Genomic DNA, 18545 nt, shown 5'->3' with positions numbered 1-18545 from the left:
TCCCAAAATTTTCACTGAAAACAATGCTACTGTTCTGCTAGAGCAAGAATTTAAAGCAACCCCAAATAAATACTAGCCTAAATATGTGACCAAATGTAATTTCAAGATGTTGTGGTCTCACTAGAATAGTGCCTGGTTTGGGAACCTTTGTACACTGTTACATAGCAGATGTGCACTTCTGAGCTACATTAGCAGCCCATAACATGAGGCAGCACAGACTCAGCTTGTCCTGCTAAGCCTTATTTAATGTCTGCATAGTCTGAGACACTGGGAATGAATCTATTAGCTGCAGTGTTACTGGTCTCCTCTCCCATTCAGTCCTCTCTGTTTCAAGAGCTACGACCATCTTCCATTCCAGTGACTTTAGCACCAAATCTGGATATACACTGAGATGGCAGAGTAGAATTTGACAGCTATTCAAGGTGGAGCTAATTTGTATTGTAAAATTACTTCTTGTTTCCTTCTTGATCTTTTCTATTAGCACAGCTGGTCAGAGTATGGTGCTAATAACAACAAAATCATGGATTTGATCTCCATATGGGCCATCACTTAAAAGTTGGACTCAGTGATCCTTATGGGTCCCTTCCAACTCAGAATATTCTGTGATTACAGAAAGTTACAGACATAAATGATGCCGTAAAAGGCATAAATGGTGTTTAAAGACAAATGCCCCTTCCTTGTGGAGATTATAATCAACAATAAGTAATAAAACCACAATATAAAAAACTACTGCCAGGAGGCAATAGATTCTTTCCAGAGACAATGTTTTCCTATGTGACATGCATGCACTTAGTCATTCTTACTCTACAATTGGTCCAGATGAAGTCCTGTGTTTCTTTTAAAGATGTAAATAGCAACGCCTAGTGGATTAGCATAGAAACACGTTATGGAAGAAATGCATTTTAGGAAGGATTTGAATGAAGATAGCTTTGAATGCAAGTTCTTCCAGAAATCTTATCAGAACAGATTTTACATTCAGAGAAGAATAGTTGCTGCCTTTTCATCACAGTTACTTTTTGAAAAACAAGCAGTGAAGAGAGATAAGGAAACTTTCTTGTAGGTTATTCTTATTATCAAATAGCAACTTTGCTCCACCCTTCCCTTGTATTTGGCTTCTTACAGAGTGCCTGGAGCTGCTGTTTTGTTCCAAGATTACCTTCAGAAAAATCCCCTGCCATTATCAGACATGCTAACAAAAGAAAGAAGTGTGTACCACTTCCAAAGAGGAAAAATAATTAACTGTCATTGATCAAAATCTGGAGAGGTACCCCGTTAGCTTGACTGAGATGACAATGAATAGCAGTTCAGGACTGTGATTTCATACCTCCTACCATCACACTGTCATACTTGGGCAGTAAATCAGGCTTCAGGGGAAGGCTGCGTGGGCGTGGGGTGACAGGCTGCAGAGGAAAATTACTGTCCCTTGCTCCCTCCTCTGTGTCCCATCCCTCCTCCCCACCCCCCAACAAGTAACAAATGAGAACAGTGGTGGTGGAGAGGTGCTGCTGTTCTTACCTGCTCAGCAGAGAGATAAGGCAGCAGGCTATCTAGGAGTGTTTCGCATGTCCAAGCACTCAAAATCATTCAGACAACAGCACAGCAACAACTTCTCTGTATTAGGGTGCTATCCTTTCCCACAATTCCTCCTTTTTGGGATGAGGCAGCAGCTCATCCTGAGAATAATCCTCACTCCTTTCCTTCTCTTTGGGAGAGGCAGCAGCTTGCTAGTTGGAATTTCCATAGAAGAGGTGTTTCAAAAAGACAGAAGATCCTGCAGACCAGACTGGGCCAGAGGGCTGCATTTTGAACCATACTGGTCAAGAATCTCCAGAATTCATCTGTGTCAGCCTGACTGCATCCACTGACCATGCTCAGTGTTAAGAGCTTTTGGAGATCACTCTTTATATCTGGACATAAACACTCTTATTCCATCCTCAGTCTTAGTGCAAACCTTCTCTTTGCAATGGGACACTGCTCACAGCAGGGCTTCACAACCCTACCAGGATAGTCTCAGACACTGGGCAACATTACAAAAGAAATTGTCATCACCCAAGAACTTCACACACAGTTTGTGGCTTTTGAAGTCATCAGTCCTTATTAGAAACAAACAGAGACCAGTATGAACAGGCTGAAGAATTATATTGAACTCATAATCCTGACAGTTGTAGCCAGTTTGATTTTTCCTTGGTTACCTCATTTGTTGTCACAACACTTCATTCTGGAACAGAAACCCAGTGGATAAAGCATGGGATTAGTCAATTAGTAATTTAACTGCACCCTTAGCACTCGTCCTTATGTACTGTGACAATGTAGAGATTTGTGCACAGTATTATGAAGGAAAGAGTTGTGTCACAGTGCTGAGGTGGGAAAAGCACTGTTTATGATTGTGGTTAATACTGTGTTGCTGCAGCACAGTATTAGTAAGAATAATGCTGCAACATAAAAGTTTCTTTCAGCTGGAATATACCTTGTTTGTTAGAATACAGGAATAAAAGGAATTTCCAACATTCAAGCTCATAAGATGCCTTTTAAGTGAAAACAGAGATTTGGCTGACTGAGACGGACTGAAGATGTTTGGCATTTAGATCACAGTAGTAGCAAAACCAGATGACAAAGCAGAGCTTTAAAAAGCCTCTCAGATGGAAAGATTTAGGATGGAAAGGAAGTGAGAGGAATGGAGGGTGTCACTTATTAAGGGGAGGAGATAGGAAACAATGATGCTATTGTGGCAGCAGAGCTGATGAAGGTCAGAGACAATAAGCTCTGATTTGCATTCTTTCCAAATACTCATACAAAGTTGGTGATTTTTTAGTGTAAGATTAGGGACATTGTGGCCAGGGAGTTTGCTGTGCTTGTATGATTGTAATCTACAGTGCTTTAGTTTTTCAAGCAAAAAACAGTGCCTTCAGCAATTTCATGCAAAGGATGTCTGCTTTGCATTAGACTTGCCATAAGCCTTCTGAAGAATTAGCTATAAACCTTAAGATCTGCACTTTACAGGAAGCTCTGGGAAGGGTCAGTCCAAGCTCTGGTATCTGGAAAAGTCACTGGAGGACATGGAACAAGCAATGAGGATGTCAGGTCTAACTCCATCCAAGAGATACTAAGCAGAATATTTTCATTTTAAATATGTGCTTTTGTGACCACCTATTGAAGAACTGTGCCAGACACAAGAGGCAAGTGTCCCAAGGACATGGGATCATAGCTGGATCTTGTGAAATTAATGAGGGGTAGTCCTACAGGGGGATCCATGTTAAATTTCTTTTACAGAAATTGCTTATACATATCTATCTCCTAGGAAACTGTATTTATCTACATTAACATTCTTTATCTAGTACTAGATATATAGAATATGCCTAGGTTCATTGCAGTTTAGATTTCCCTTCTTTAGCATTCCTACAGCTTGCCAGAATGTCTGCTTCTGCAGAAACAAAGGTTAATTAAACACATCCGCCCATTAGATCAAGGAGTGAACATTATTACAATCTGGCCCCGAGCTACCTTCTTCAGCTGTCAGCACTGAAAGACACTTGGAACTACAAATTAGTCCTCAAGCAAAACTAGTTTCAGCAGAAACCACCTGTTTTATTGAACAGAGAAGGTCTTGGGCATATTTACAGGTTCGGCTTGTACTTGTCTCGCTGTACCTAGTTCCAGCAAGAATCAGGGTATTTTGCAAGTTGTGTGATCCAAGGTTCTTGGACCTTTATGGTGCCATGTTAACACATAATAAGGAATGTTAGAAAAAAATCTACCTTGTGTGCATTGCTAATGGCTTATTTTATAAGTAGTTTAAGATAACTCATATTGGATTTTTTTCTTAAATTGTATTGCCTAGCTTTGCCCCTTTCACTGTGCTTTGGCCTGTGAAAGAGCTTAAGAAATAAACTGGCCAACTCCCTCATTATGCATTTCTTTTCACATTCTTTCCCCTTCCATTTTCTGGCTCTTATGTCTAAGCACCATATTACCACAAATGCTTTCTCAATTCTGTGAATCAAATCTAAAGAACAACTTTAACTTTTAACTATTCTAAAGAATAATTAACTCTATTAACTATATAAACTCTTCAGAGCAACTATGTAAACTCTTCAGAGCAGCACTGTGGCTGTACCTCAGTTTCCCTCTTGCCATCATGGGAAATGAAGTCTGGCACCCTGTACCTTTCACAAACATGTACTGTTCCCATGCCTATAATCCCCATAACTTGAAGAACTGACATTCTTAAAATGTTTTCTTTCTGTGCTGAATCAACAGAACAAGGCTGCAATAGACCTGCCAGGAACCAGTGACCAATAATCCAAGTACTTAAGGTAGGCAGGACACAGTGAGGTCTTCTCTGAAAGTAAGATCCTAAATAATGTTAATTATGTAAAAAAGCACAGTAAATACTTAATCATTGAAGCTGGCTTGTATCTATTCTCTTCAATAACAGATTAAGCAAGTATAACTCTCTGCATCTAAAATTCAAGGTCCCTATTTTGTCAGAACTCCTCTCAAATGTGATAATGTATTATGCATCCCCCATTCTCATTCAGATTATCCACAAGTAATTTCTGCTTTTCTCAAGCTGACTCATTCTTCATGCTTATTAGCTGAATTGTTAATGAAAATGAATCTGTACCCATGAACTGAATGTTCATGTATTTAATTTCTACTGGTTTGGCTAGTTTTGGTCAGACACACAGACCAGATTCTTTCCCCTATTCCCAATCAGGAAGAGAACACCTGGGCATTTTATTTTGAACTCTGTTTCTTTAAAAATATTGTCTAATGTTTGATTAAAGTTTTCAACTTCTCAAACACTATTACCATTTCACTTAATAATAGGAGCTACAGATAAAAGGAGACATAAATGAAGACCTACCAAAAAAAGTCAGTTATTTGCATTGCTTTCTTGGGTTTGGTTTCAAAGTCTATAAAAGTCACAAAACTGTCTTTTTTACCCAATTTGTACTGAACAACTCTGGCCTGCTTTTCAAAAACCCTTTGAAAGGCAGCATCTCTGTCCCTGACAGTGGTACACAGCACTGTCTTGCAAACTGCTCATCACTTGGCTTCAGGATATTTGCTGAAGTCTCTGAGAAAAACCTCTTACTCTCTAGCAAAAAGAAGAAAGCAAAGTTGGAGTGGTAGTCTGATGGGTCTTGGACAGCTGATCACTGATTACACAGCCCAAGTGGCAAAGTGCAAAATATGCTCATAGTTAACATTTTAAGAATAAGATAAACCCCAAAGGAAAACTACATGGTAAACTGGAAGTATTGACCCCAAAGAGGAAGGACAATGTCCTTCTTGGAACATCTCTCCTTGTATTCTTACCTGAAACATTCTGTCTAGCCTGTAATTCAGTAGGCAAGATGTGACAATCTTCTTTACAAGTACAACACGTGAATTACTTCAGAGTTGTTTCTATAAATATAGCATGCCAATGCTTACTGACTGATTCTGCCACCTAGAAGCTTTATTTGCATTCAGCAATGAAGCAGTTGAATTTTTGAGGTATTTTGTTGTTAAATTTCAATTAAGTTGTACAGCTGTATACATCACAATGTAAAATGTAAATTCATTACATGTGGCGAAAGTCTTTACAAAAATCTTGGAGCTGACCACAGCCTTTGCTGCTTGTCTCACCCACACTAAAAAATATTGTATGATACAAAGTATTGTATAGGACTGTGTAACAGACAGCTGTGTCTGTACTCAGGTTTAATAGGGAGCAAGCCACAGTAATATCATTCCCTCATTCCTCTTTCCTGAGCCTCTTTAAGTCTTATGCCTATGCACATATTTTCTGGGCCATTTATTCTATCCTATACTGAAGAACACTATTAAACAGGTAACATGGCATGGATTGGAAAAATTTATATATATCCTATCAGTATAAACAAATCTGTGGACTGTGCTCAGGAAAGCTCTAAAGCTGCTGGAGCATTTCATTAGCCTGACCATGGGTACTGTTCACTTAAACAGGTCTGTAAGGATGGCATCTCTTTCTCTACCAGTTTATTCAGAGATGACCCAGCACACAGTTTATTCAGAGATGACCCAGTACTACACTTCTAAGCACATATTTCTTAACATGCTGTTGCTCTTTTTTGCTTCAGGATACATTTTCATTTAGTCATGACAGCATAACCAGCAGTCTATCTTTTGCTTTCTGTGGGCCAATAACTTCAGCGTGCTTCATTAATTAAAGCTATGGGTATTATGAAGTGGAACAGCCCTAAACTCACGAGAGTATGAAAAAAGTTACATTGGGTCAAGGAGATTGCTCTGAGTTTAAGTGCATTTTTAAAGTGCATTCTTTTTTTTTTTTTTTTGGAGATCTGCTAGATTATCTTCTTGAAGTTCAGGATCACTGTAAACAAAACATATTGAGCTGACAACCTGAAGCAAAATCTGAACAAGAAAGACAAAAGGGTTCTAAGCAAGGAAGCAAGGAAAACTTTTGTAAATATTTCAGTATTGTTTAGGTGATTAAAACATACTGACTACAACATGAAATTTAGAACAATTATTTTAATAGACTAAGGAGTTAATTCAACTTCAGAGTTAAGTCTACTTTGATGATTAAAATACAGGGAAAAGAACCAGAAGACAAAGTCTATTTTCAGCATTAGCACTGACTCACTGTGTGATATTAATCATGTCACTTAATTTACTGCCTCACTCTGTCTCACCTGTAAAATGAAGGAGCCTGCCTCACAAGTGCTGTGTGGGATTACTTAATTAAACATTTGCTATGCACCTAACATTTCTTGAATGCAAGGTGCTGGAAAATTTATTTTTGAAGACATATAAAAACAGGATACAAGAGCACAATCAGATAGTTTCTGTAAAGGAAAATACAATCTCTTTCATTTGATTAATTATTTTCTTTGGATTTCTAAAGCATGACAACAAAATAATTAACTACTGGACCTGTTGGTCAGCAACACAAGTGAGCTAACTGGTGAGCTCAATATTGGCAGCAGCCTGGACTGGAGTTTGCAGTCCCCAGGGATAGGGGTTAGGTGAAGAGTAAAGTCAGGCCCTGAAACTCTAGTAAAGGAAAAAAAACCAAATTCCAGCTCTTCAAGGAGTTAGCAAAAGGAGCCCCCAATAAACTGTCCTCAGAGAAAAAGGAACAAAACAGAGCTGGCAGACTTAGACATTTTCCATAGAGCAAGAGCTCTCAATACCCAGGCATAAGAAATCAGGCAAGGGCATGTGGGACAGGGAGGAGATTTGAGATATTCAGCATGGTTTCATCTTGGGCAAGTGGCCAGCCTAGTGGCCTGACTACATCACATATTCTAGAATTCTAAAGCTGTGAGTCAAGTCCTTGAAGTAAGTTTATAAGTTGAAAAAAAAAAAATCATTGCCACAAGCTAGACAGACCAAACTCTAAGTAGGAATAAAAATATATCATTATTCTTCAGTAGATCACACAATTGAAATACTAAGTTGAGTTTTTTCTATGATGTGTAAGCAAGTTTACATCTAATGGAAGTGAATGGCAGTGATTTAAATTCAGAGAAAGGAAATAATGTTTTTCTAAAACACAATTTTTATTCAACTCATGGCCACACAACTTTGTTGGAACCAAGTTCTCAGTGAATTCAAGAAACAACCATTTCTATGGAAACGTAAACATCCACTGTGATATTCTATTAAATGAGTTACAAACCCCTCATATTGCACTGCACAAACAATTATTAACTGGCAGACATGTAAAAGTACTAATTGGTAGGCATGTAAAAACATCACCTGTGAAGCCTATTTGCCAGCTGATCTCTCTGGACTGAGCTGGATCAGGTCACTGCAGGAGGCAGAAGCCTGGAGGAGGTGTTCTAATGGTCATCTCCAGTACAGCAATCTCCATGCTAATGAGGCTGAGCAGCACACAGCACATCTTCAGCCTCCTGCCACTCTTACCATAGCCATGTTATAGAAAATGTCAGGCTTGCTCTATCATAAAACTAACTGCATCAGCAATTTTTTAACCAAAGAGTTTTTTCCTCACAGTACAGTTTAGCAGACAACAAAAAGCAATGCTTTTTACAAACACTGTGCTGTGACCCCATGAAGGAGCTCATCAAAACCACAGTGAGCAAAGTAAAACCACAAAGTAATGTCATCAATGACACATGCAGAGGTTATGTATTTCCTGAGTCGTTGCTCACATCACCAAGGACTTTTTTGAAGACAGTTATTGTTATCTGAAGCATTCACAGAAATATCATTGCTGCTTTCTGTTGGTTTCATCTAATCCTAGATCGAGGCCTTTATGTAAAGCATGGTCATAAGTCCTTTACAGCCTCGGAATGAAGTTAGTGCTTGGTCTTCTATGAGAACAACAGGCACAGGAAAATTCAGATGCTCTATCCTTTTAAAAGCAACTTTCTAGGTTAATAAAAATTCTACAAGTTCATTTGGTAGCTATAAATGCATGTCATTTATTTACTTTCATTAAAACAGTTTTTACACTGTGAAACATGGATCATACTACCTTACTCATACGTATGTTAAATATAATAATAAATCATGATAATAAATTTATTATTTATATATTTACCTAGTTTCTACTAAATTATCACACCAGAGACATCTAGACAAAACCTTCGGCCCTCCACCAATGGTAGCAGAGCCTTTAGCTCTGCATTTCAGAGCTACAGACCAAGATGGAAAAATGCAGCAATAATACCACCACAGGTTATAGTTATAGTAAAAAGAGTCAATGACTCATTGTGAATGTGTACTTGGCCTGCATGCTTTAGGGATGAGTGAAGATTACTGAAGACAACTATTTCTTTTATTCTTCTTCTATTTTGCTTATTACTAGCTAGTACTACTACATTCTTTATATGAAGCCAGATTAAGAATAAACAAAAGGTGCTTGTCATCCAGCATTAATACAATACCATGTACTTGGGCACAGCTACTTGTACATACATTTTAGCAGCTGGTTTTTTCCTGTCTCTCTGTCCATAAAAAATAGGTATGTTGCCTGGCACAATACATGTAGCTTTTCTACACCTAGCCCACACCTTAATCTGATCTCTGCTCCCTGAGAGCCTCCCATGTCGCTGCTGTTCCTTGTCTCACCCCAGCTGGGCCAGGGAACTCCCTTCTCCACTTCAGTGTCAAAAACTGACAGCAAGTTTTCCTGTTACTTTTGTGTCCCAAACTGCACATAAATGTAAATACACAGAGCAATGATTGCCCTCTGATGCAACTTTACAAGCTGGATAAATTGGTTGCTTTCTCAGCTGATACTCACTGTGCTTAAAGGATCCTTCGTCCTAGAGCAGCAGTTTCTTAAGGAGTATGAATTGGGCAGGCAGGAGGTGGCAGAAGGAGCTCCACTGCAGTTTTACAGGCCAATCCACATGATGACTGTAGCTGGACTCCTCCTAGTGCCTCAGAAAGTTACAAGAAAAGGGAAGGGCTCAGGATATGATATCATGCACTTATTCTAAAAACAAGGAAACTATTGTAGATAATTTAAAAAGTAACAGCTTAAAAATCCTGAATGGCCAATAAAAGAAAATTACTTTTCTAATTCATCTTTCCTACCTTTTCCAGTGAAAAGTTTAAATAAAGAAAAATTACAAAGTTAGAAAACTATGTTTTCATCATTAGTAGGACTAGCCTAAGAGACCTATTACAGCTGAGCCACCTCAGAGCAAGGCTTGCTGCTGCCTGTGTCAGAGCTCAAGCTTTGAGCTTGTTGCCAGCTCTGTCGAGGCAAAAATACCCAGGCCCAACACAGCTGGGTCTGCAGCCACAGCTGGGCCTGTGTAAGCAGCAGGGACCCACGTGTATCCACTCCTTGCCAGTATCCTGACTTGTTCATTGCCTTTCTCAGCAAAAGTAAAATCTTTTAAAGCATCTAAGTGATTAAGAAATCCAGTTAATATTTTCTAAACCAATGTAAGCAAACAGGTTTTAAAATCTTATGGAAAGTAAATGTGATTTTGTGCAGATTTGCAGGGTTAAGTTTTACTCCTTAGATCCCTTTTTAATTGCAGATCTGCTTCAGAAATAATCCATTTTCAAGGATATATTACTATAATTTTATTTACCAGGTCATTGTTTACAGCTTTTAAAAAATAAATTAACAAACATTTGAAGCAAAGCAGATGTCCTAACTCAAGCACAATTGTTCTTTACCTGGATTTAGCTTTGAAGTTTTCAGGCTTTATTTCAGATCTGAAGCAGCATTGCATGCCTGGATAAATTGGTGTCCTTTCCAGCTTTATCAATCCGTCTACTAAGCCACTCATTTTTCTTTCAAGTTGTCAGGATAATTTTGTTTTTGTTATAATCCCATAAAACACACTCATAGGAAAATTTAGCCCAGATTTCAAGCAAGCAACATTTTGATGCTGTGTTAGGAATTGCTACATTCTCTGTTATGGTGGTCATTGTGCTTGCCTTTCAAGTTTCTTCTTTTGTATTAAAATTTTTCCAGTCATTTTTGTTCATGCAACTCATCCCAGACTCAACATTAAGGCCACCCATGAGCGATATATTATAGTTTATCATAATTTTCAAGCTCCTCTTGGCTTTGAGTTTAATGGCTGGGATTTGGAGGACTCTTATCATATTAAATCAGTTTATCAGGCATTTTATGGAAGAGTATTTGTCAGTACTCTTCTACTGAGCTGCACAAAAGGGTGTTGCTCTTGCAGCTCTATTGTTAAAGAAGAAATATTTTGCTGCCAGATTTCTTGTTCTATTTGTACCTTTTGTTAGCGGACTTTCAATTTCAGGAACTTGTTCTATTTAAGAGGATAAGGGAAGAACAATACTTTATAATATATTATTTATTAAACAGATGCTGGTATTATCAATGCTTGTTTATCTGCTGGTGATGCATCTCCCAAATAAACCAGCAGCAGCAGTAAAATAAACCAGAGCACAGAACCATTTTCATCATAAAGATTCTGGGGACTTTTTAACTATTTGTACTCTGGAATGAAGGATCTGAGGGCAATGACTTCTCAAATTGTTTATCAGTTGGAGGAGTGTGATTTAAGATTACTGATACATTAATTTTTGTACAGTTTGGGAAGTCATTCTAAAAAAACTGTGATAGAATTTACATGTATATTTTTGTTTCTCTGCTTTCACCTTGATATTTATTAGTACTATGAAACCTATAGAGGTGATCACCTGGATTTGAGATTTCCTAAAAGAATAAAGACTTGTCACAGCTCTGGATTTGATTTGGATATTTCATGTATTCACACACTGGACTTGCAGACCATCCCTCTGAAGTGTTCATAAGACGAGGGAGCTGGAACTGCTGCTTGCCATGAAGGGGGCACAGGCACCTCTGGTGTGCTCCTACTCCTCTGCAGGCCCAAGGGGGTCAATCTCCAGTGAACACCTGGCTGCAGCACCTGGGTCACTGCTCAGCCCAAGCTCTGAGGAGGTGGGTACTGCCTGCATCGTGCTCCTACTCTGAATCTGCACAAATAAAACAGATGGTGCCTTGGAATATTTCAGAGGAGAATATTCTGAAGACAACACGCACATTTCTAACCAGGCTTTGAGGTCAAACAGATGAAGTAAGCTTTAGTTAACCACAGACACGTTGGTGTTCATTCTCTTGGTTCTCTGCAGATTTTAGCATCTCTCTGACTGCATTCTGAGTTACTTCAGTGTGAGCATGAAAAGCAGGATAACTTGCACAGCACTTTGGTTTGTTGTATTCCTTTTGCTTCTTGCCGGAAAACCATATTTTTCTTTGATTCTTCTGTGCTCTCCTTCTTCCTCTTTTTCTTCAAGATTTAAGTAGAATGATGAAATAATTTTGATTAAAAGGAATCACTGAAGATAACCTCATCCTTTACCCGCTAAAAACAGATCTTCAAAGTTAGGTCAGGTTGCTTAGCACTTTACCTGGTGTAGGTGTGAATATCTCCAAGGGTGGACATTCCAGTCTCCCTGGGCATCCTGTTTAAGGCTTTGACCACCCTCACTGTGAAGTCCATGTGAAGTGTAGCTCATGTTCCTCTCTCATGTACATATATAAGGCTGGGAGGTTTCCTTATGCTAACATACAGCATCTGGTAGAAAACCTGGATAGGGAAGAAGTTCTGGGCTTGGGAAAGAAGGGATTTATAGCATGGAGAAATGAGGAAAAGCCAGGATTTTACATTCATAGTAGGAGAGACACTGATGAGCAGGAGTAAAAGGAATCATGGCAGTGAGGGAGAAAAGCAAGGATTGCTTCACAGATCAGGCAAGGTCATGTGTGGGAGGAGAACTTGGATGATGACAAGGCAGGACCATAACTGAAGTGGTCACCACCCCCAGATTTGGGTATACCTCTTACAACCCTAAATAAATCTTGAAGAGCGTGTCATAGCTAAAAATATCTTGCCAGTTCTGGCATGAAAGTTGATTGCAGGAGCTTCCAGAGCATTTTGCTCTCTTGGCTCTCTGTGCAATTCCAGTTGGATAGTGCATTTCACATTTAAAACAGTGCTGATCTTCTGGTCTGCTGCTGTTCTGTTCCAGAGAAAGTTGTCTTTTTGAAGAAAGAACTACAGGTCTTGCAGCATGCAAACTCAGGCAACACATAATATTAATACAGGGCACTGTTTATAGAGAACTCCAGTTCCATTCACAGTTAATTCTCTTAAAGACTGCTGGACTAAAAAATGCTTTATATGCAGATATTCTTCTTCATAACAATACCAAGGAGTTGGAGCAGTGATGAGGAAATTTTAGTAGTCAGCAATATGAGGTAGAAAGCATTTTCCAATACTGATAAAAAGGAGAACAGAAATTGAAGGAAAAATATTTTCTTTTGCTGATTATTTAATTGTTCAGGAAAATATAATGTGATAGTTAAAACTGCTCTCAGGTGTATAAAAGCAATGCTAGCAGCAATTACACTTTGCAATAGCAGAATGCAAAGAAGAATACAGATGTGTGAAAAGAGGGAGAAGATCTTTAAGAAGGGTGAGATGAGTTTGTGTTCATAAGAACTGAAGCCTAGGTGGTTTATAATAGGAAATCACTTTTAGTGTTTTAAACTTGTTAACTGATGATTCCTCCCAAGACTGTTGTGAAGCAGGGAAGGATTATGCCTTGTTTTGACAGATGGAGAAAAGGCTAAGTTCTTACCAGGAACTTTGCCAGCTCCTTTCAATGTAGTTTCCAAGGAAGATCTTTCCCTTCAGAAATCTTGAAGCTACAGATATCTCTCAAAACTTCCCTCCGTTACCGTGGGAGAGCAGATATGGTCATAGGTGTTGAAGGTACTGGCCTGGCTTTTTGGAACTCTGACTGGAATCAACCTGAACAAAGAACAAGCAGAAACAACCTTTCCTTATATGATGACTCACCCTGCCAGAGGAAGATTAGTCAATGGAAATTTGTGTGTGCCTGTATTAGTCAGTAAATATGTACCCATGCCTGCACAGGGCCGGGGCAAAGCACCAGGGCAGTGGGAGTGGAAGGCTGAGTGGAGCAGTCACAGTTTTTTTGCTGTTGGCACTCCAGCATCAACAGAAGTAGGAACAGAGGAATGCTAGGCTGATTTCCAGCACTGTAACAGACTGAAGTGTGGAAGATGTCAGGTGCTGAGTCTCAGCTCTCCCATTTACGTTTTCTGCTCAAAATCTGTCGAAGGCACACTCCAACCTTTCCCCAAAACATGCTCTTTTCAACTCATCTGTGGTCAGTACAGGACTGTTAATTTTTCCTAGATTTTTTCACAAGGAAAATTATTCATTCTAGAACTCATGTAACTCTAGGCTCATATTGCACTGCCCTATTAATCAGTAAAGTGGTAATGTGGTAACCAGAATCTCACAGTGGTAAAGGTAAGTAGAGATTTAAGAAGTTCGCATTTAATATTCATTAAAAAGCCAGCCTGCTTCTTTTTCTTCATCCTGGTCATTGAGCACACTTGCATCAGGATAGTTCATATATATTGTCAGGTGTACCTTGGCTTTGCCATTCTTTCCCAGAAGTTTCTGAAATAGAAAGAATAACTTGCCAGTTAAACCAACTCCAGCTCACATGTTCCTAATATTATTTTGAATGTTGCCAGCAACATGGTATATCCATGTTCACATCCTAAATGCAGCCTTCACTAGAGATCCAAACAGAAACCTTTCAAAGTTCTCTTCATGGCAACTTCTCTCTACAATGAACTGTTGTTGAAACAAATCTGGAGATAAATGGGACCTCAACAACATAACTTTGTGCCTCTTGGTTCATCTAAAACTTCAGGAGTTTAAAACCTGCAGATTCAATCACATAAATAAAGGCTGCTAATACCCTAGTGTAAAGAAATATTTTCATTAATCTTAATGATTATAAGATCATTCTGCTGCCATATTCTCTCCACTACTCATTAATTGTAGGACATTAATAAAGTTCCTGCTTCCAATGTATCTTGATGAAACAATAACCAATAACAACCCCCAGCAACACCAGCCCAAACCACTGGACCCAGTTTCTGTGTTCCAAGCTCCTAATGTGATCTGAGCAGCTTTAAAATAACTGTTCCTATATAGTTTTAATGGCACACACAGACTGAGAATCCCTCCCTGACCCCTAGCAGAGGGTCTTCAGAGGGGCTCCACATGGAACTGGGCTGGGAGAGCCATTTGCTTGCTTATTCACAATTTCCTTAGCTTAACTACCAATGCCTACAGGCTTCTAGTTTAGTCTGTTCAGAGGGGAAAGGGAAGAAAAAACCCTCTTGGTTAGCAAAGTATTTTCTTTATCATCACTCCTTACTCATTTAAAAAATTTCCCAAGTTACACATCTTTGCAAAATAACAAGTCATTCGTCTTTTCTCAGTCTACTCTCACTCCCATGCCTTCCAGGTTTTATCAGCATTTCAGGTGAGACAGAATGCCTCCTGTTGCTCTCTGAAGATTATCTGTCTTAATATTTGGCAATGATTTGCTCTCATTTGCAGAGAAGCCTCCCTCTTTATATGTAGTTGCCTTCTTTAGTCATATGCCCCAGCCAAAATACTCCAGCTCTGCATCGATGAAATTTGGGTTTTTTGTGGGGTTAGGATGGGAACAAGACACATTCAGAGATTACACCCTTGACTACCTGACATTGGTCTCTCCATTTTAGTTATTGCAGGTTGAAAGGTCATGATGATGCCCTGGTCTGAGCATCATCATAGACTTCATCCAGATTTTCAGTACGGACTAGAAAAAGAATGGCAAACCTAGCCCAAATGAGCTCACCATACAAAACCAGTGCATAATTCAATGCTGATATTTTTGCTTCTCTTAAGTGCACCTCATCTCTTGTAATAAAAGCTATTGGGATGACAAGCAGTTACTGGTTAGGATAAGAACAAAAGGGAGAGAGGAAGACATGACTCAGAGTGGGTTGCTTGTTAAAGAAACTCATTATTTAAATATTAAAATAGGAAACACACTAAAGAGAAAGAAAAAAATTCCATTCAACTGCTCTTCACATTCATTTCTTGTCATTGAAAGCTATCAGGTATCACTGAGTCTAATTAATCACATCCTGAATTGCCATGCATAAAATAAAATTGTTCATTTAGGGGATCAAAAAACCCCCTTAAAACTGTGTTGTATGATTTGCTTCTATTTCTTATCCACATATGCTGTATCTCAGCTTCTCCTAGTGCAAGAGGATGTTCTGTCCTCCTGAAATTAGGTACTGAACACATTTAACCTGTGTAAGTTTCAAAGCCAGCCCACCTTTTCAAAGAAGATAGAAACACAAAAATAAAATTCACCACAGATTATTTGACTCTTAGCTAAAGGAATTACACATATTGAAACTACATTTCAACTACTGAGACAGTCTTGAGCTTAATTTTCATTGAAACATCTTTGCACAACAACGCATCTTTCGGGGCAGAACATCTTCTTTTGCCATGTTCTGTTGAGCCACTAGATGTCCTTCGTTCCTACTTTAAGCTCCAAGGGGGAGAACCCATGAGGAAAAGCGGGACTAAGGTGGAACTCAAGCAGTGCAGAAGCACATTTGTGTTCACATCATGCAGCAGTTTTCTGTAACAGGTGCTGGTCGTTTGAATCACACCACTGAGTGTGATTCTGCAAGTCACAGCAGTTCCAGATATTGGTGCTCCAAACAGACAACAACAGTAACTGTGTCCAGACAAATTACAAAATAAAGAATCCTCAAGATTAGAAAAGGCCTCCAAGATCATCAAGTGCAGCCTTCAAACAAGTAAGGCCATGCCCACTGAACCACATCAAAAAGTGCCATGCTAACCTGTTTTTTTGAACACTTCCAGGGATGGTGACTCCATCACTTCCTGGACAAACTGCTCCAACTTAACAACTCATTCAGTGAAGAAATTCCTAATATTCAATCTGAGCCTCCCTTTCACACAAAAAAAGTGCATGTATGGCAAATACAAAAATCAGATGAGACTGAAGAAAGCAGATGAAGATAGCATTGAGGAAAATGGACTAGAAACCCAGGCATCACAGAAGCCTGCATAATTCCATTCCAAACTATATATTGACAACAGCATTTTTTCATATACACATTATTTTTTTGCCATTCATGAAGTAAAATGGCATAGTCTCTCATGGCAGTCGACTAGATCTTATTTAATGAAACCATACATTTGTCTGTAGTTCACTTGGGGTTTGGAAGGACCATATCACCATGTAGATTTAGATAACTCCAGTCTAGCTAGGGAATGGTCATATCAGTATCAGACTGTGAATGCTGGGCAATATAAGCCAGACATGACACAAATAACAGCATTTGACTTACACTGGCAATGATGAAAGCAAAGTCCAACACTGCTCTGGAGGAAACAAAATGTTTCACCCAGTAAATAGAGTCAGGAAGCTGCTTGCAACTGCCCACTCGCTGTTCAACTCCCTTTTCCCTTCCTGCACCCTATCTGCCTTTCACAAGTTTCCTGACCCCCATCAGTTCATTTATACCATCAGCACTTTGCAAGACCCCGCCACAGAAAGTGCTGCATCTCCAATTCTGTTTAGGAAACTCTTCCTCCGATTAGGACTCACTTCCTCAGTATTTTAAATTCACAAAGTGGAAGGAAAAGGTCACATCTAAGAAAGAAAAAAGAAGAAACCCTTCCTCTGGATTAGTTTTGCCTTTTAAGTAATGTGAGTGATGCCAAGTTATATCCATATAAGAAACAGGACTCCAATGGCCTGTTGGCTTTTTTTTTGTCAACAAAATGTTCATGACAGAAGGTTACAACATGTCCTTTTCCGGTTGTTTTCAAAACAGGGGTGCTGTCATTTTTCAGTAAGGATACATATAGAAGGTTCTGCCAACTCGTGCACTTGTTACCTAATTTTAATGCCACTGACTGAATGACACAGATTTTCATTGCTAATTAAATATCAGATCATGGTACACAATCTCAATGTTATTCATACTTTTAATGCCTGATTATTTCAGGGGGAGCATAAGCAGCTCAATGCCTTTATGAGTCTTGATCCTATTTTTCAAAATAAAGGGAAAAAGTATGCAGTTCCCAAAATGTATTTGTTTGTCCAATGCATTGTCAAAGCACAGAGAGCTGGGAATGTAAGAACTTAAACCTACACAATATGCTTTTGGTCTTCTCTACAGGAGGCCTTTGAACTCTTCTGATTCTCCCTCCCAGCTGTTCTCAGACTGACTCCACTGCAGTGAGTGATGGCTGAAAAGATGGTTATATACAACCATTGCTGGCCCTCCAATTGCTGCATCCAGTCTGGAGCTGTTCAGATCAGAGTCAACAACAGTTGCAACCAATATATTGTGTATTGGTGACCAGTTTCCACCAGGCCATCTATCAGCAATATCAGAGAGGGTCGCATCCAGAGCCTAGTGACCATCAATGTGAAATGTGGTTTTTGTTTTCAATGAGATTTGTATCAGATTGTTATTTCCACTGATGAACGATAAACTAATAATTATGGGGGCTAATAAATCTTATAGCTCCACATAATCCCTGGTGTTCATTGCAATGCTTAATAACTCTGCTCTCACCAGTTATCTAACCCAGTCTGAAGCTAAATGGATTTTTTTTCACAGGCCAATACACACATTACACAGAATCTCCTTTCCCCTCCTGCTTACTCATGCTGTTGGCCATCTTTTTAATAGGAAACTGAGAACTCAGAAATGGAGAGAACAGAATGACCTATTGAACCAATTTTGCTCCACAGCAGAGCTGACAGGAAAACGGCTGCCTCAGCTCAGGGTTCCAGGAATGGAAAAACAGATGTTTCTTAACTGCATTTAACAGATGCTATTCCAGCTTGAAACAACATTTTAAAATGCAGATCTCAAGTGTTTATGTATTTCCAAAGTATTCAAAGAATGGGAAAGTAGAAATTTCTTGCAAAGTCTTCAAGTAGTGCCAAGCATGCTTTTATTTTTTTTCCCCCTTTAATTTCCCAAACTGACTTCTCCAGTTTAGCATTCCTGTGGCTGATAGATGCACCTAAATATGCATTGGTGCCTACATGCCTTAGATAATCAGATCAGGTAGATTAACACTGCCACAAAACTTGCATGTGACCTTGGG

The sequence above is a fragment of the Passer montanus genome, unplaced genomic scaffold, assembly GCF_014805655.1.
Source record: "Passer montanus isolate IOZ18808 unplaced genomic scaffold, ASM1480565v1 scaffold1, whole genome shotgun sequence".
NCBI classification, from domain to species: domain Eukaryota; kingdom Metazoa; phylum Chordata; class Aves; order Passeriformes; family Passeridae; genus Passer; species Passer montanus.
Note: the sequence above shows the minus strand (reverse complement) of the source record.